Raw genomic sequence first — 17,325 nt, forward strand, 5'->3', positions numbered from 1 at the left:
CCCTGCACTGAGAGAGTGACAGGCAGTTACACTAGAGTAGATCCCCTAGCATGTCCAGAAAGGCGCGGTGCTCCCACCTCCACTGTCTTCTATCCTCCAGCTCTACCTCCTTCCCTCTCCTCCACAGGCCATCCCAGCCCTGACAGGCAAGTTAAGTGCTGTACCTTCTGTCCTGTTTCCAGCCTCGCAGGACCCGTGCGCTTACACAGGCCTCACCTTTGGTTTAATGCTCTTCGGTCACCATCTCAAAATTCTTAATAACGTTTCCATGGGACCCTGTGAATTATGTGGCTGGCTCTGTGCTCGGCTGTCGCGGGAGACTGGAGATTTCTCTCCAGGGGGGACAGCATCATAGTTCCCCCTCTGCTCTTCACACCCCTCTGTCACCTGGGACAGCATGAGACAGCAACATGACCTCACCAAGAGAGGGGCACATACACAAGGGAAGAGGCAGAGGCAGAGAGAGGGGGCACCTGCCAGTGCACTGGGCTCCATGGTGCAGGGACTGGAACAAGCCAGGAAGACACCTAGGGATGTGAATCTGGCATGAATCTCTTAGAAGCCTCCATATTCTTTAGGCAAACCCTAATTTTAAGATAAAATGTGATATTGACTGTACAACTCAGCACTTAATTTTATGTTGTCTGGTGTTGCTAGTTTCACCTGGGTGGCTCTTACTTCCAAAACGAGGTGGCAAATTTTGAGACCAGGGACCTCAGCTCATGATCATGTGAACACAGCCCAGGCGTGGGCTCAAGCATGGCTGGGCACAGGATTCCCTTGCGGCTTGATTCAGTTGTTTGGGCTCCTAGGACTGTTATCTGAAGGAGGGAAGGCGCTGGGAGAGCTTCCAGGGAGAGAGGGAAACCATGTCCAAGTGTCAAGGGTGAGGCCTGGGTGTCTGTGTGACTCTGCATCAGGCTCTCTCGGCCAGCCTTGATATCCTCATCTATGAAATGGGAGTAAAAGCAGCAGCTGCCTCCTCGGTTTGTCGGGAGGTCCAGAGGAGCCCCACGGTGCCGCCTCATGCATTTGAACGTGGCCCCCGATAGCCTGAAGCTCTTGTTACCATGCGGGCTCTGTGTCAGTAGGTCCCCTGTGGGGCCTGAGCAGCTGTGATGTGCAAGTCCCCCAGGGCTGCTGGTGGTGCTTCTGGTCTCCCTGCGGAACTCTTCTGGAGACACCGCGCGGTGCCCCGTGCACAGCGTCTGCAAATGCAGATTCTCAGGTGCCACCCGGACCTACGGACTCAGACACTCTGGGTGGGTGGGGACGAGCAATCTTTGAGCCTTCCAGATGCTTCCGATGCAGGTGGGTCTGAGAACTGCTCAGCTCAGCACCGTACTTTCTCTTCCATCCCACGAGTACGGACATTCAGGACCTGTTAGGTGCCTAACACTGTGCTAAGTGACGTGGTTGGAGCACAGACCCTTAGAATTTAGTTTGGGGGCGGGGGCACCAGCTGCTGTGTATATAATGGAGGAAGGGGAGATGGAGGGGGGAGGGCTTATGGAAAATGCAGATTTCAGATTTCCTACCACAGGAGATTTTTTTTCATCCCCCAGAGATTTTGACTTGGTAAGTCTAGATTTTTCAAAAGGAGCCCCCGCTTTTTCTGACCCTTATACTGTAATCCAGGACCACACTCTGACAAAGAGACACCACAAAAACTCATGGGAAGATAACCAGCTGCCAAGCTGTGTGCTCCAAAGAGCTTTCGGAAGGGGAAGAGCTTGCTGCCAGCTGACGATCCAAACAGACTAGCTCGGATCCGAAGGCACATCGGCGAGTAGGACGGACTCAGCCTGAAGCCCAGCCCTTTCTGAGACAGCCCAGTAACATCTCGCCAGCTCCACACGGTTGAACGTCTCATTCCCATTTCACAGGTCAAATGCCCAGGGATCTAGTAAGCTGAGCAGCGTCTTCGCAGATACCCTGCGGGTCGAGCTCACAGCCGGAACGCACACCCAAACCCCCGGGGCGGTCCTCGGAGGCTCCTGAGCAGGGGCGGGGCTCGAGGGCTGTGATCGTTCGCTCATTCGCGGATGTTGGTTTGCTAGGGCGGGCCAGGCGGAGCAGGAACCAATGAGAGCGACCCGCCCGGCGGGGGGTCTCTGGCCGAGGAAATTGAACAAAGGAGGCTCCGGGATTTGACTACCGTGAAGCCATGGGAGACCTGCCGGGGGCGCGGGCAATCGTGACAATGGAAGGAAGCCACAGTGGTGTAAACAGAGCTTCGGACGGACGTGCAGGCCAGAGGTCTCGGTCCCTGTCCCTTTTCTTTCTAGCTGTGACCCTGAGGCAGATATTTCCTGTCCTTGAGGCTGTGTTCTCACCAGTAAAACAGAGATGGTAATCCCTGGCTTTGCCTGCCTCAGGGGTTGCTGTGAAGGTCACCCGGGTTTACGTGTTCTGGAAACTGTAAGGTGAGGCACCCTTAATACCTTCGATGTACTGGGCGTGTTAATAGACTGAGTCCAAGGAGAACAGTTTCCCTGTATTTTCTCCAGAAATATATTTGCAAAAACTGTATGTCCTTAGCACCATTTCAGCTCAGGCAGCTAACAACTCTTCTTTTAGAGTGAAGACTCAATTTAAAAAATGAAGATTTCTTCTCATACACAATTTTTGCAATTCCCCCACCCCGCCTACCCCGGTCTCTATGGAAGAAGGAATCTATAGACATTTTTTCTATGAACACCTGTACAGAGATAAGATTCCCAAACTCTACAGTTCACCCACTTGAAGGAAACAGTGCCAGACAACTGGCAAACATCACCACCATCAATTTGAGAACATTGGTGTTGTCCCCTAAAGAAACTTTGCACCCATTAGCAATCACTCTGCATTTCCCCCAAACCCTCCAGCCCTAGGTAAACATTCATCTACATCTAATATTAATATTAAACAGTGGGGGTTTTTGGAAGTGTGGTGCATGAACCACCTGCATCAGAATCACCTGGATGGGGTTTAAAAATGCAGATTACCGGGGCCCCTTCCGACCTCCGGGTCAGAAACTCCGGCTCTGAAGTCCAGAAGCTGCACTCCCAGCCCTGGGGTGAATCTTGGGCACACCAAAGCCTCTTGAGAACTGCGGCTTGTCCTTGGATTGAAGGACAGAGCCAAGCTGTGTGTGGAGAGATAGGGGCAGAGGCTGACAGATACTTAGGACCAAGATGGCTCTTCCTGTCCCTTCTTCCTTTCTCTTTCCCATCTTCACTGCCCACCTCCGTGTCCTTCAACATGCACACACATCTCTGGAACGGGATCACAGAACTTAAGCTCGCAATGCTCCCTGGCCTGTGATACCTCCAGGTTGTCACCAGAGGACGCTAGAGCATCTCCAAAGCCAAGCCGATCTCCCCTTCCTTGGCAGGCACTCCACTGAGGGCAGTTTCCCAATCTCAGGCCTGTCTCCCCCCACACCCACCCCTCCAGGCCCCCTCACTGATTCTCCGAAAGATGTTGAGGGATCAGGGTTGCTAAAAAGCAAAAAGCACTTATTACATGTGAGCCCTGGGGAGTTTGTCTAATGCCCCTGAGCCCAAGCTTCTCACCCCAACAAGGAAAAATATGAACTTTTCATTGTCCTGCTTTTAACAATTAAAGGGGATCATAGCGGTAATGCTCCTGTTATTCTACCAGAGACGGTGATTTGCACTGCTAGGAAACCAGAGAGCTTGAATGGCAATATATGGATTTAAGTTTCGTGTGCATCAGAAGCATTAACTTAACAGAGCCACACAAGGAACAGGTGTGGCCTGTCCTCTCCCGGCCCATGTGAACACCCGGACTTGATGTTCGGGTCCACACATCCCCCTTCAGAGGCCCTGGTGAGCTAGGACTCCTCAGAAGGATGGATGCAGGAGCTTTACCTCAGAACTAGGTACACTGTGATTGCGTTTTATAAAAACTGTTATTTGTAAAAGCAGGTTAAGTTGTTGTAGATGTGTAAGTGACCACAAAAAGGAACTTTATAAAATGTGGGTGAAAGTATGTGTTTTATTATTATTTGTAGTTGATTTCATTATGAACAAATCTAAGTTCAGCTTTGACGGCACTGGTGGGCAGTGAAGATGGGGACGAGAAAGGAAGAAGGGGCAGGAACGGCCATCTTGGTCCGAGGCACCTGTCAGCCTCTGTCCCCATCTCTCCAGACAGTCATGACAAAGGGCTTCACAGGCTGTGGAGGGAAACTTTACTTCTGTAGCCGTACATACACACTCCCTAAACTCTCTCACATTAGGAAGCCTTCTGAGCTTCAGACACAATGCGGCTTATTTTGCTCTGTCTCTGTTCATACTACTGTTGTCATCCTTTCCTTCCCTGTTCCACCAGAAACACTCCCATTTCAATCTTTGACACCCAGTCCGAATGCCAGTAGCATCTGTTGTGGAGTTCTTTGATTCTTAAGGCAAAGCTAAGTATCCTTCCTCAACAGTTCGATGGTGCTCTGTGCACACCTCAACTCCCAACATTTTCGATTCATCTTATAACAGGCTGATGGAGTCTCCTTGCCCCCCACCCCGGAGGTGGCCTTAAAATTGACCCCTCCAAGGATCTTGGGCTCTGACCCAATGCCCTCCTGCCAAACCAGCAGTCACTCCACTCCAGGCTGCAATGCCTACTGTGAGGTTGAGTGGCAAAGCTCTGGCAGCCTACAATAAATCCATTTTTTAACATATAACCAGAAAAGTGAAAAATCACAAGTGAATACATCATGAATGAATGTCCAATAAATGAAACTACTCGTGTGATCAAGAAACAGAATATTAGCAACATCCAGAAGGCCCTCAATGACTATATCTAAAAATGCATTTCTAACCACTTAAATGTATCATTTTAAAAGTGAGCTATCCATTTCCAAACATGTGAGTAGTTGCCAGCTTTTCAAAGACATCTGTAGAAGGTACAGAAGACAAATGCCCCCTCAGGAAGCCACTCCAAGGATCTGGAGACATTGTGTTCCTTTCCAGAGCAAGCATGGGGCGCTCAGCTAACCTGAACCCCACAGTGGGCACTCCTGAGCCTTGGAGCTGAGCCAGGATCCCGGGAGGCTGGTTCACCATCTATCGAAGTGAAACCACTAGTGACGTTTGAAGAACAAGGTCACACCAACGATAGCCTCCCTAGCTCTGGCCTTCAGGCTCCGTGAACCAACCACTCCCAGCAAATCTCCCTAAATGCTGCTTTAATCATCACACTGTTCCATCCGCAGAACCTTCCGTCGCTCCTGCCCTCCTATTATTTGAAAGCCACATCTGTTCATCTGTCTGGCCTGTGACACCACCTGCAAATGCAGTCAATGATCAGACAGACCCCCATCTTCCCCTCGGGCCTCAATGTTGCCTTCATAAATACCCCCGCTGAGGGGTGACTTCCACTTCAGCCCCTCTCCCTGTAAGTCTGGGACATCAGTTGGTCTGGTAGGAAAACTGTCTTCTTTGTTAGCAGTATTGTAAGAAACCCCCGAGCAGAAGGGGGTTTGTGCTGGCAAAGCCTTAGAGAGCCTGTTCCAACACCCCTGTTTCCAGAGAAGCTCCAAGTTACAAAGAATTTTTTTTAAATCCTAATGCCCGATGTGGGACTTGATCCCAGGACGCTGGGATCATGACCTGAGCCGAAGGCAGCTGCTTAACCAACTGAGCCACCCAGGCGTCCCTTCTGAGACCTTCTTAAAGTGACAGCTATCACTCCTCATTTGCTGGTAGCTTTGATTTGACCTGAAAGCAGGAAGAGCTTGGGATATGAGCTGGATGGGGAGAAGAGGGGCAGCAGATAGAAATTCCAAATCAGGGGGCGCCTGGGTGGCTTAGTGGGTTAAGGCCTCTGCCCTCGTCTCAGGTCGTGGTCCCAGGGTCCTGGGATCGAGCCCCGCATTGGGCTCTCTGCTCAGCAGGGAGCCTGCTTCCTCCTCTCTCTCTCTCTCTCTGCCTGCCTCTCTGCCTATTTGTGATCTCTATCAAATAAATAAATAAAATCTTAAAAAAAAAAAAGAAAGAAAGAAATCCCAAGTCAGCTCTGCTTTTAAAACCACTTCTCAGCGAGAGAAACAACCTCACGGGGAACAGTTCTCAAGCAGACACCACATTTAAGGAGGCTTCCAATGGATAGAAAGCTTTTGAAACCTCCTATCATCACAGAGAATCGTAAATATATGCAGGGGAAACAGGAAGCAGGCAGATTTTTCTCCTACATTTTAAAACTCCTCCCACATTTTAAAAAGGCAAATCCAACTGTGTGTTTTTGTTTGCTTACAGTTTCTTTTAGTTATTACTTGTATTCTTTGCACAAAGGATCCCTGATATACACTAGTTCAAATTGTCCGTATTAGAGCTTAGAGCATAATTTTGCTATTTTAAATGGCCAGAGAGGTTCATAAGCCCATCTTTTCTTTGATAATGTAGTATTTTTCTCACGTGTACTTCCTCTGATGTGGAGTCCGTGGACATCCTTTGGATATACTAAGTCAATGGCTGGTTAGTACAGCCCATCACAGGGATGCAAAGGTCAGAGGGCACGACTAGCCCTGATGCCTTGCGTGAGCATGAGGGAGCTCTGCCTTCCTTGTGCATCCAAGTGGGGGCTGACCTTGCGGGCTGTGACCCACAGCACACCCCTTCCCATGTCACTGTGAGGCTTCTCGCAGCCCACAAACGTGCCATGTTCCTCATGGCGGATAATCAGCTTTCTTCCTGAAAGGCTGCTCTGTCTTCTCTTTTTATTTTTATTTTTTTAAAGATTTTATTTATCTATTTGACAGAGATCACAAGTAGACAGAGAGGCAGGCAGAGGGAGGAAGGGAAGCAGGCTATGCGGGGCTCGATCCCAGGACCCTGGGACCATGATCTGAGCCGAAGGCAGAGGCCTTAACCCACTGAGCCACCCAGGCGCCCCTGCTCTGTCTTTTCTTACCTTCACAAAAGTGCTACTCTGAAGTCAAGGGCCTTACAAGGTCTTTATCTTCAGTGAAGCTCCCTCTGCCTGCTCCTGATACCGCTGGTAGTATCCAGACTCTTCTAGCCCCAAACTGTGTCTGCTTACAACTTAGCACCTCACTGCACACCATCTTGGATGATGTAAGAGAGCCCTGAAAGCTGCTGGTTCTTGGTTAAACCTGACAGGTGTCCTGTCCCTCCCCGGACGACCGCATGACGGGTTCCTTGTGAGCCAGTGATTTTACACATCCTTTCTGTGCTGAGGAAAGAGTGCTTTTCTGCCCATAGCAGGACCTCTGATCACATACAGCCTAGACCCCGACACTAATGTTCCTGCGTGTCTTATGGCTGCACCAGATCCGAGAACCCTCTTCGATTTTGTGCCATTTGCTGGGGTCCGGAGCACTTACACTCCTCCACAGTGAGGCGGGGAGCTGGGGATGAGTGAATGGCCGGCAGCTGACCGCCCCAGAGCACGGCTGAGAGCCCGAGAGATGATGCCGAGTCTCCGGTCAGCAGGAAGGCGTCATGAGTTTACAGCCTAAGGTCTGGGCTGTAGAGAGGGGAGGAGTCGGCCCTACTGCCCCGCCCCAGCCCCAGTGTTTGAAGAGCCCAGGCCTCCCAGGTTTGGGCTGAGCCCCGGTTGAGAGCTAGGGTGGGCGCGTCCCGTATCCGCTGAGCTGTACGCTTCTTCCTGCTCACCCACCCTCAGGAAGACCCCGAGCCCCCAGGGACTGGCCAGCCTGCATGCCAGGAGCTGGGGCTCAGCCCTCCCCAGGTTTAGGACCATTTCAGAGGCAAGCCAGAGCTCCTGACCCCAAAGGCTGGCCTGTAAGCTCAAGTACTGGCTGCTTGGAGACTGATTAATTGACCTGGGACAGGAGCAGACGAACAAGGGCCGACCCTGTGTGTCCAGATGCAGCCTTGCCCCCTGGACCACGGGTCCCAGTCACAGTGCTGCGCCCTGCTCTGAGGGCTGTATTTGGTGGGAATCCACCCCCCCAGCCCCTTCACACCAAAGACTCACACACGTACCCTGCGAGAACTCACCCGAAGCCTCCCAGTCCCCTTAGTGACGGAGCCTTCCCCCAGTTATCCAACCACGTGCTCCGTGAAGAGCTACTGAGGATCCCCGTGAGCCAGACACTGAGCCTGGACCTGGGGCTACAGCAGCAAACAAGCTCCGCCCAGGCCGTGCCCCCTGCCCCGCAGCTCACAGTCCAGGGGGCAGACTCAGTGAAACCAGTGTTCACTCCCTATGTAATGACAAACAGTGCTCAAGGTGTGAGAGAGCAGAGAAGCGCACTCGGGGACGTGGGCCAACGCTTGCAGTCAGGGCCTACAGACTTGCCTTCTGGCAAAAACGGGCTTCATGGGGGACGGTTTAGCCGCCCTGCCCCAGGGTAGGAGGGACAGCGGAAGGGAAGGCAGGCGTAGCTTGTAACGTGCAGTCAGCTGTCCACTGTATTCTACAAAGCACAGTCCAACACAGGTGGTTTTGCCTTTTAGCCAAAGGACTTGTATGGCATGGTGGGGTGAGGAGTTTACTGCAGGGGCCTCACGGATAAAAAGGCCAAGGAACCCCAGAGGGAGAAAAGAGTGTGGGGCCTCCCAAGGAAGAGGCTCAGGGAAGATCCCAAGCCCCAGGGGGTAGGGGGTACACCTGCACCATGGGGGTGTTTGTCCTGTGGGCGGGCAGAATGCAGAGGCTTCTGGTGGGACCCCAGGTGCCACCGCGGGGTTCCCGCCCCTGTGCGTGCAAACACCCCCTTCTCGTGACCGGGGATCCTCTGTCATGGTGACTGAGGGCTAGAGGGCACTCGGCAAGACTATGTGATGCCATCAGCTCCAGGCACAGGGTGGGACCGGCGGGAGTGGCCTGCCAGAGTCTAATGGGATGATGAGGCTTCCTTCCTCTGGCTGGTCCAGCATGTGACAGCACGCCCCAGGCCGCCAGCTGGAACGACGCCCCAATGACTCACTTGGGCTCTCCATGGAGTCTTCAACCAACACATTGGAATTTGTAGACTGTTGCTGCTCCAGGGCTTGGAATCCATCCCTTCTTATCCAGGACAGGGATGCTAGGGAGGGTACTGCCAAAACTTTACTATGCGGGCAAGTTCCCCCGGGGGTCGGGTTAAAACGCAGATTTGGATTCCCAAAGTCTGAGCAGGCTTCATTTCCAAAAAAGCTCCCACGGATGTCAAGGCCGCTGGTTTGCGGACCCCTTAAAGACCTGAGAACACAAACAAAAGTGAATGGAATGAAACCCTCCCCTATCCTTTCTAAGTGTGCAGGGTCAGCTCTGCAACCCATTCCCCACTGGGCAAGCATCGGCTGAGCCTCAGAACCGAGGCGAAGATTGGCAGAAAGAAGGAAACTGGATGTAGGGACTAATGACAAAGATCACCTTTGCCTGAAAGCCTGCCACGTGCTGTGATGTCTGATCTTTGGATTTGGCAAGGGAGGTGTTATTGATCTCCGTTCACTTCCTAATGGACCTAGCGTTTGGGAAGGCATCTTCTCCAGGCAGGGATCGCTGCTGGACTTCGAATCCTTGTCAAAATCCAGCTGATCTCACTACAACACACGTCCTTGTTTCGGAGGGTAAGGAAGGAGAATTAGATTTAGCCCAGCAGTTTTCAACCTCGCTGGCATGTTAGAATCAGCAAGAGGAGTTTTATTTTCTTTTGAAGATTTTATTTATTTATTTGAGAGAGAGAAAGAGAGAGAGAGAGAGCATGAGAAGGGGGAGGGTCAGAGGGAGAAGCAGACTCTCTGCCGAGCAGGGAGCCCGAAGCGGGACTCGATCCCAGGACTCTAGGATCATGACCTGAGCTGAAGGCAGTTGCTAAACCAACTGAGTGCCCAGCAAGAGGAGTTTTAAAGCTCCCACACCCCAAGCCAATTACCTCAGACTCTCCACTATCAGTATTTTGTAAACCGCCCTCCCCACCCCCGCCCCCGCCCAGTAATTCCAACATGCCATCAAGACTGGGAGTCCCAGAGTCAGGCCACCTCCCCTCCTAATAAACTGGGGTGATTGTGTAGCTGATGGATGAAGTCTAATGTGTCTAATCTCATCGCAGTGAGTACCTCGCAGTTCCTGCTCCAGGACTCCAAGAAACCAGCTAAACAAAAGTCGGTGTAGTCAGGTGAAGCAGGATGGGACAGGGCGTGGGATGGAGGTGTTTGCCAGGGAAAATATGTAAGAAAAGAGCAGAAAATGTCAGGCAAAGCTAGAGGCACCACACATTTAGGAGCTGAGGGGAAGATTTAGAAAGAAAAAAACTTACGACACTGAAGTCCTTAAAATGAGAACATCTTATTCAACTCTGAGTCAGCCCAGCGTATGTTAGATGATGGATAGATGAGTGAATGGACGGATCAAGGAAGATGGGGTGGGTCCCCTGGACAAGGATATCTGGAAGGCAAGTTGAACAGAAAAATGAGACTCATACTGGGGTTGAGGGTAGAGACAATGATAGGAGAAAGGAGTACAAAACTACCAGCTCTGAAGAGAGTGGTCCATTAGGAAACCATGTTTTGGGACTTTGTTTTTAGAATTGGGGTTATTTTTTTTTAAGATTTTATTTATTGATTGATAAATTTATTTATTATTGATAAATTTATTTATACAATTTATTTATTGATTTCTTTGAGAGAAAGAGAGAGGGAGAACATAGAGGGAGAGTGAGAAGCAGGCTCCCAGCTAAGCAGAGAGCCCAATATGGGGCTCGATCCCAGGACTCTGAGATCGTGACTGGAGCCAAAGGCAGATGCTTAACCAACTGAGCCACCCAGGTGCCCTGGGGTTATTTTTTATCATAGGATAGAACACCCCAAATGGAAAAATAGACGGAACAATCTGTTTGAAGCAAAGAAAAAGCTTGAACTGCTTCTAGACACACAGTGCATCCTGTCTTACCACAATCAAGATGAAAGACTCAGGCTGTCCACCAGCCGTGCAAAAAGAAATGGCAGATTCTCAACCAAGCAAAGCTCTGGGTCCTCGGCCGTAAACCCCAGATCCTGCAAAAACATGAGTCGGGAGGAGCCGAAACGCTGGGTGATGTGGGACAGTATGAGTCCCCAGGGGGATGTTGTTCTGCTCAACACGGGTCAAGGTGTTAGCTGAAATTTCCTACTGGATTTTTTTCTCTCACTCAACAGTGTTGAATTCATTCATCATTGGTATCTTGTGTGGGTTTAACGATGAACCCGCAGACCCTCATCTTCAAAGATAACATTGCCTGAGCCATGTCTTGGGTGTTGCCTTGCAAGCGGGAAGGACTTTTCTGCAATCATCTACACTCTCCCGGTCCACTTTGTGACCTTGGCTGACCCCGGGTACAGCTGGCCAGGGTCCAGTCGGTCATGCATTTGGGAGCTAGACAGCGAACCAACCTATTCAGGAATCAGCTCAATGTCTTCACTCATATCCGCACATCCCAGCCAGCAAAAGCCGCATGATATAATCAAATACTAGTCCTCTAATCAAAGATGTCCCTTGACCCAGGTATTGGGAGAAAATAAACAATCTGGCTGAGAGGGGGAAGGACTGTAGGTAGACAAAGTGGATAAGGCAACGGAAATCTAACCTTCCCTGTCTATGCTCTACCTCTTCCCCTGTTTTAATCCTGAAGAAACAAAACATCAGCAGGACCCTTGTTAGCCAGTATGGCCCCTTTCCTCAAGATATTTTAGTGCCATCTGCAAGAGTTTTGTTGCCATAAACACGTAAATGTCTAGGATGCTAATGGTATCACTTTAGGCATAGTGCATTTGTGCAGTGCACAACCTGCACATCCTTAGGCACTGGCTGTGGAGACCAGAGACCTACATGATGGACCTTCACCTGGCCTGAGTTTAACTTAAAAAAATGGAAAGAAGGGGGGCACCAGGGTGGCACAGTCTGTTAAGCAACTGACTCGGTTTGAGCTCAGGTCATGATCTCAGGTTCATGAGACTGAGCGCCCTCTCCCCAACACACAAACACTCAGGCTCTGCCCTGAGTGCCAAATCTGCTTCAGATTCTTTCTTCATCTCCCTCTGCTCTTCGCTCTGCTTGTGCATCCACTCTTGCTCTAAAATAAAGAAATAAATATTTTTAAAATAATTTATTATGTAATGTTAGTCACCATACAGTGCATCATTAGTTTTTGATGTAGTGTTCCATGATTCATTGTTTGCCTGTAACACCCAGTGCCCCATGCAATACATGCCCTCCTTAATACCCTTCACAGACCTCACCGGTCTCCCCAAGCCTCTCCCCTCTGAAACCCTCAGTTTGTTTCCCAGAGTCCATAGTCACTTATGGTTCATCTCCCACTCTGATTCCCTCTTTCATTTTTCCCTTCCTTCTCCTAATGTCCTCCAGGCTATTCCTTACATTCTACAAATAAGGGAAATCATATGGTAATTGACTCTCTCTGCTTGACTTATTTCACCAGCATAATCTCCTCCAGTCCCAGCCATGTTGATGCAAAAGTTGGGTATTCATCCTTTCTGATGGCTACGTAATATTTCATTGTGTATAAGGACCACATCTTCATCCATTCATCTGTTGAAGGGCATCTCGGCTCCTTCCACAGTTTGGCTACTGTGGACACTGCTGCTGTGAACATTAGTGTGCCTGTGCCCCTTCTTCTCCTTACATCTGTATCTTTGGGATAAATGTCCAGTAGTGCAATTGCTGGGTCATAGGGTAGCTCTATTAAATAAACAAATAAATCTTTGAAAAAAAAAAAAGTTGGCAGTAAGGTGATGCATGGAAAGGAGAATCTGATAGAAGTCATAGGTGGGGATGGAGACTCTCTCATTCTTCTGCTGTGTGCAGGAGGAACAACCAGCTAGTAAATGGAGCTGAATAATAGCATGAGTGCCCTGGAGACCTAGAAATGTAGGCGCCTCACAGGCTCCGGCCACCATCCAGCCCCCCGGCTCCCCTGGCAAGGGCAGAGGCACTTTGCTGGGTGCCAGCCAGCTTCTTGGCTCTACATCCAGGGACTGTCTACCGCAAAGGGTGCCCCCAAGAGGCTCTGGGGTCACTGGGAGTTTGGGCTCTCATTGGTGCCTTTTGTCTGACTGTTTACCAAATGAAAACGCTGTGGGCTCAGGGCACAGAGCCGAGGGACGTTGTGTCCCGGACTTGCCATCTTTGCTTCTCTCTTTGTGGGGGGTCAGGCAGAGAGGAAGGAAAGAATGAGAACAAGTTTCTTCCCCGTGCTCTCTTCCACTTAGAAAACCTCAGCTCAGGATGCAGGAGACACTCGGGGCCGTCCTCACCGGCACACTTACTGACACCTGCTGAGTGTGGGCACTCCATCCACCTGGGTACACGTTGTGTGTAAAGCTAAGCTGCCCGCAGACAAGCGGAGAGCAAGCAGCCGTCCAAATGAACTGGTGCTGGAGGAATTTCTGAGTCAAATGACACATACTTAGAATGCAGCCATAGGAAAAAAATACTGAAATTCTGACATGACCCATCACTTCGTTCTCTTCTTCACCATGACCTTCAACTAGCTCGTATCTCCAGCCTTTCCGGAAAGAGATCTATTGTGAATAAAGACAACCGTTAGATCCTGACCTTATTGTCTAGTATCTCCCAGCCCACGTGGGATGGTGCGGCATAAAATACGTTTTTAATAAAAGCCGCTACCAAGCTGTGGGAGAGCCGGGGTGGATGGTCGCCTGGCTAGGGAGGAACAGGGACCTAAGTTGCTGTCAGTTCCCCGGAGTGCGGCCTGGACAGCAGTCTGCTGGGAAAGTGGAGGAACAAAAGCCCAGTGTGAGTGTGTGGCCAGAGTGGGTAGAGAGGGAGATAGAGAACTTTCCCAGGGCCAAGAGTCTATGGAGAAACGCAGAGGAGGGAAAATTCTGCACACGTTCCGTTGTGATGGAGCCAGATGGAGGGCTGATGAAGTTCAGAGAGCCAGCCGGGGACAGGGGCACTGGCACTGGGGGGCACTCTAACAACATGTGGATGGCCGAGTTGATTAAATTAATCAGTGAATTGACGAAAGGCAAACAAGGATCAGACGCTGGAAATATTGAACAGTGCTGAAGGACATCAAAGTACAAACTTTGGTGTTAGACTTTGGACAAGTTATTTAAACTCTGTGAGCCTCAGTTTCCTTATCTGCAAAATGGGGATAATGGCATTTACCCTCATAGGACCTTTGCAGTGGTTGAATGACCAACGGGAATAACTTGGTTTGCACAGTGCTCGGCACATACAGTGAGCCCTCAACCGCTCATGCCATTCTTATCATGATCATTCCTATTGCTATGACGGATGGTGATCCATTTGCATAGGGAACTCCTGGAAGCTGGTGTGCTTCCTTTCATTCCCATACCAGGCCCTATGTCCTCCTGAGATTCATTTTTCTTTCAGGGTGAACTAGGAGCTTACTTTAGGCTTATTTTACCAGGACAAAATGTTGGAGGGAGATTTCCCTGAAGTTCAGAACTGTAATCATGAACCCCAACCTCTGGTCTCCCTCCTAGGTCCCTGACACGCACAGCCTCAGCGGCAGGAAGCAGGAGCAGGGGCTCCTAGGCCTGGGAACCCTGTGGTTTGGCGGGTGTCCAGTAGGGGGAGCCAGCGAGTCGTGGCTGCCTTGGGGACCTCTGACAAGAGCCATCCGCAATTCCAGGAGCGGGGAGGTCCAGGTGAAAGACCAGGACATCAGCACAGCTCTCTGGGTTGTTTGGTTTTTGCTTTAGTTTTAGTTTTTGTTTTTGTTTTAATTGTGCGCTCCAGGAAGTGCACCTGAGTTAGAGTCCCGCCATCACAGAGCAAGCCACAAATACTGAATTTTAAGAAGAATGAGAGAAGAAATGGACTTTTCACTTGAATTTTAGATTCCACTGTTATGGAATGTTTGCTTCCTGTCCAGTAAAAGGCAGCAGCCTTTGTCCTGGGATCCTCACCTGGAAAGAAGGACATTTCAGGGAAGCATTTATATGTTTGTTTCCTCCTCACTGGGAAAAAGGGCAGGTTGGTTTCCAGAAAATGAACTGCATACCCCTTGCCCTCCCCACCCTCACACCACACCCCTCAGGGCTTTGCTGGATTCTTACGCTGGTGCAGAAGCTGTGTGGACTCTAAGAGAACGAGAAAATTCCACCCGGGAAGCAGTCCCTTTGCTCTCTGAGTCTACAGTGCAGCAACTTTGCCCTTAGTTTTTAGTTTTAAGTGGTACCATGTTGGTCTTTTTTAGTTAGAAATATTCACCAAAGTATTTCAGGGTGAGGGTGGGAGCTAGAACAGGAGGGGAAGAAAAAGACGAACTTGCAGGATTGTCCCTGGGTACAGACCTTGGAACGCCACAGGAAAATGGCAAAGCTGCTGGCACCAAATCAAGAACAGAGTGGGGCAGGAGGAAGAGGGAGAAGGAGAGGAGAGAAACATCAGCAGAGAGAGACAGAGAGAGAGAAAGAGAGAGAGAGACTGAGCGAGGAAGAGAAAGAGACAGATATCAGGTGCAGGACAGGGGACTGGTCCTTGGCAATGCTTTGGCTGGGGATCCTGAAGTGGGAGGAGAAAGCAGAGGGCACGGATATGCCGAGTGGGATTCTGAGTATGAAACTGTCAGGTGCCTCCTCCCAGCACTATCTGCTCCCGAGCACCCTCCCTCTTACTAGAGCCTCGCCGCACTTTATCAGCCAGAGCCTTCTGCCCCTGGGAAGCCAGCCGGCGCGTGAGTACCCTCCTCATCTCTCTTCATTTCCAACTGTCCCCTGTTACCAGCTTGTCTGCTTACTCCTAACTGTTGCTCCTGCACCCTTTTCTTAGTGGAGAAATATGCCACAGATGGTTGCAATTGAGTGGAAGCAGCAAAGTCAGAATCCTGGAAGGCTGGAAAGCAATTTACCAAAGCCGCGGGCTTCTTGCTAAAGCCTGCAAGCCATGTCCTTTGCTCATGATTTCTGAAACAGGGTGCAAGCCCCACCTGAGCTCTGTGTGCAAGAGGGATTTGAGCAAGGGGTCCACTTTACATGCCAAATGACTCTGGGTTCACCCAGACTGGACAGGAGTTTCAAACCGTGTTCGTGAAATAGTTGAGTGAAGTGGAGATGTATCAATATGACTCCCAAAAAATGGGGTACAGGGAATGGCCCTTTCCAAATGTGGCTCTGCGCCCCTCCCTGCGTGTGCCGCTGAAGGGAGTGTGCTTGCTACCCACCGGGACAACCTGGACCCCAGGTTCTTTGCAGCTGCATTTTCTGGTGTGGAATTCAGACCCCAGGGCTTCTGGGAGTGGTGACTTCTGAGGACAGAAGTGTTTTCAGCAGGAGACAGGAGTACCTGACAGCATTGTCTTTGTTTCTGCTTACAGCTTTAAAGAAAACTGAGCACCTCCCACCACTTCGAACCCAAAACTATCTACAATAAAGACTATTGTAAGTACCAAATAAATGTCAATACTGAAATTCTCTTTATGAGAGAGCAGGAACGTTAAAATGTTTTCTTCTATGTCTATACCCAAAACTTTGTTTTATTTTTTTAAAGTGATGCTTGAGCCACAGAAAATTGAAGACTTTCAGGTCTCTCCAATTGCACAGATTTCTAATGTACGCTGAGTTTTATTGCATGTAAGCAAATAGGGAATGTTGGTTGAATTGAAATCCTGATATTGACTCACATTAGAATAAGTACTGCTTTGTTTCACTAATGACTTGGGTTATGAAGGGTGATTTCTGACTCTTGCTGGAAAGCTCACCAGGTGCTGCTTCCAGAATACTCCTGGGATGTTCACTTTAGCACCGATGGGCTTGTTGTGGATGTGTCAGTGGCACAAAAGAATGAGGCTCACTTTGAGGTACATGTCTGTTTGTCGGAAGAGTTCCTGCTTCCATCAAGGGCATAGGGTGAAAGTATGGGTGGCAGGGTCCTTGGCTGTTGTATGCCCCCACCCCAGAGTTATTTCAAGGCAGCCATGAAGACAAGCCTGTGTGCATTATGTCACAAAGCCCAGACGCGCACTGCAGACCCCGTCACTCGGGAGCTGCTCCTTCACTGTTTACTTGAATAGAATCTCGGGAGGCAGTAATGTGCCTGGCGCCAAGAAGACAAAGATTCCCTGTTGCATAAAGCTGACTCTGCCCAGGACACTTGGATAGTCTCCACTCTGAACCTCAGTTTCCTCTTCTATAATGTGAAGGCTTGAGCTATGTACTCTTTACAACCTTACCTGGATTCCAAATATTTCTCTCCGGGCTCTAAGAAAATACGATGCTGAGGCCAAGGATATTGTCTTCCTAGATGTGTGTGATTTTGGTGATGGGGGGAAATGGGAGTTTGCAGAGACCAAAGGGGGTAAACACCTACACGGAGGGAACATGACAGTCCCTGTTTGTCTCTTTCTTTTTTCCTTTTTTA

The 17,325-nt window shown here is 50.0% G+C and overlaps 1 protein-coding gene across 3 annotated transcripts in view; it reads left to right on the plus strand.

The window, feature by feature from the left end:
* LOC111142392 (solute carrier family 14 member 1 (Kidd blood group)) overlaps nucleotides 1-17,325 on the plus strand; it is a 46,451-nt gene that overhangs the window by 1,255 nt on the left and 27,871 nt on the right. For 2 of the 3 annotated variants that reach the window (XM_022495448.1, XM_022495449.1), the window contains exon 2: nucleotides 16,283-16,346. The gene's annotated coding sequence lies outside the window, so the exon portion shown is untranslated. Of the gene's footprint in view, nucleotides 1-15,373; nucleotides 15,644-16,282; nucleotides 16,347-17,325 lie in introns of those variants that run through there. The other variant, XM_022495447.1, reaches the window with a different exon arrangement.

Source organism: Enhydra lutris, unplaced genomic scaffold, assembly GCF_002288905.1.
Source record: "Enhydra lutris kenyoni isolate GAN:26980312 unplaced genomic scaffold, ASM228890v2 scaffoldscaffold8, whole genome shotgun sequence".
NCBI classification, from domain to species: domain Eukaryota; kingdom Metazoa; phylum Chordata; class Mammalia; order Carnivora; family Mustelidae; genus Enhydra; species Enhydra lutris.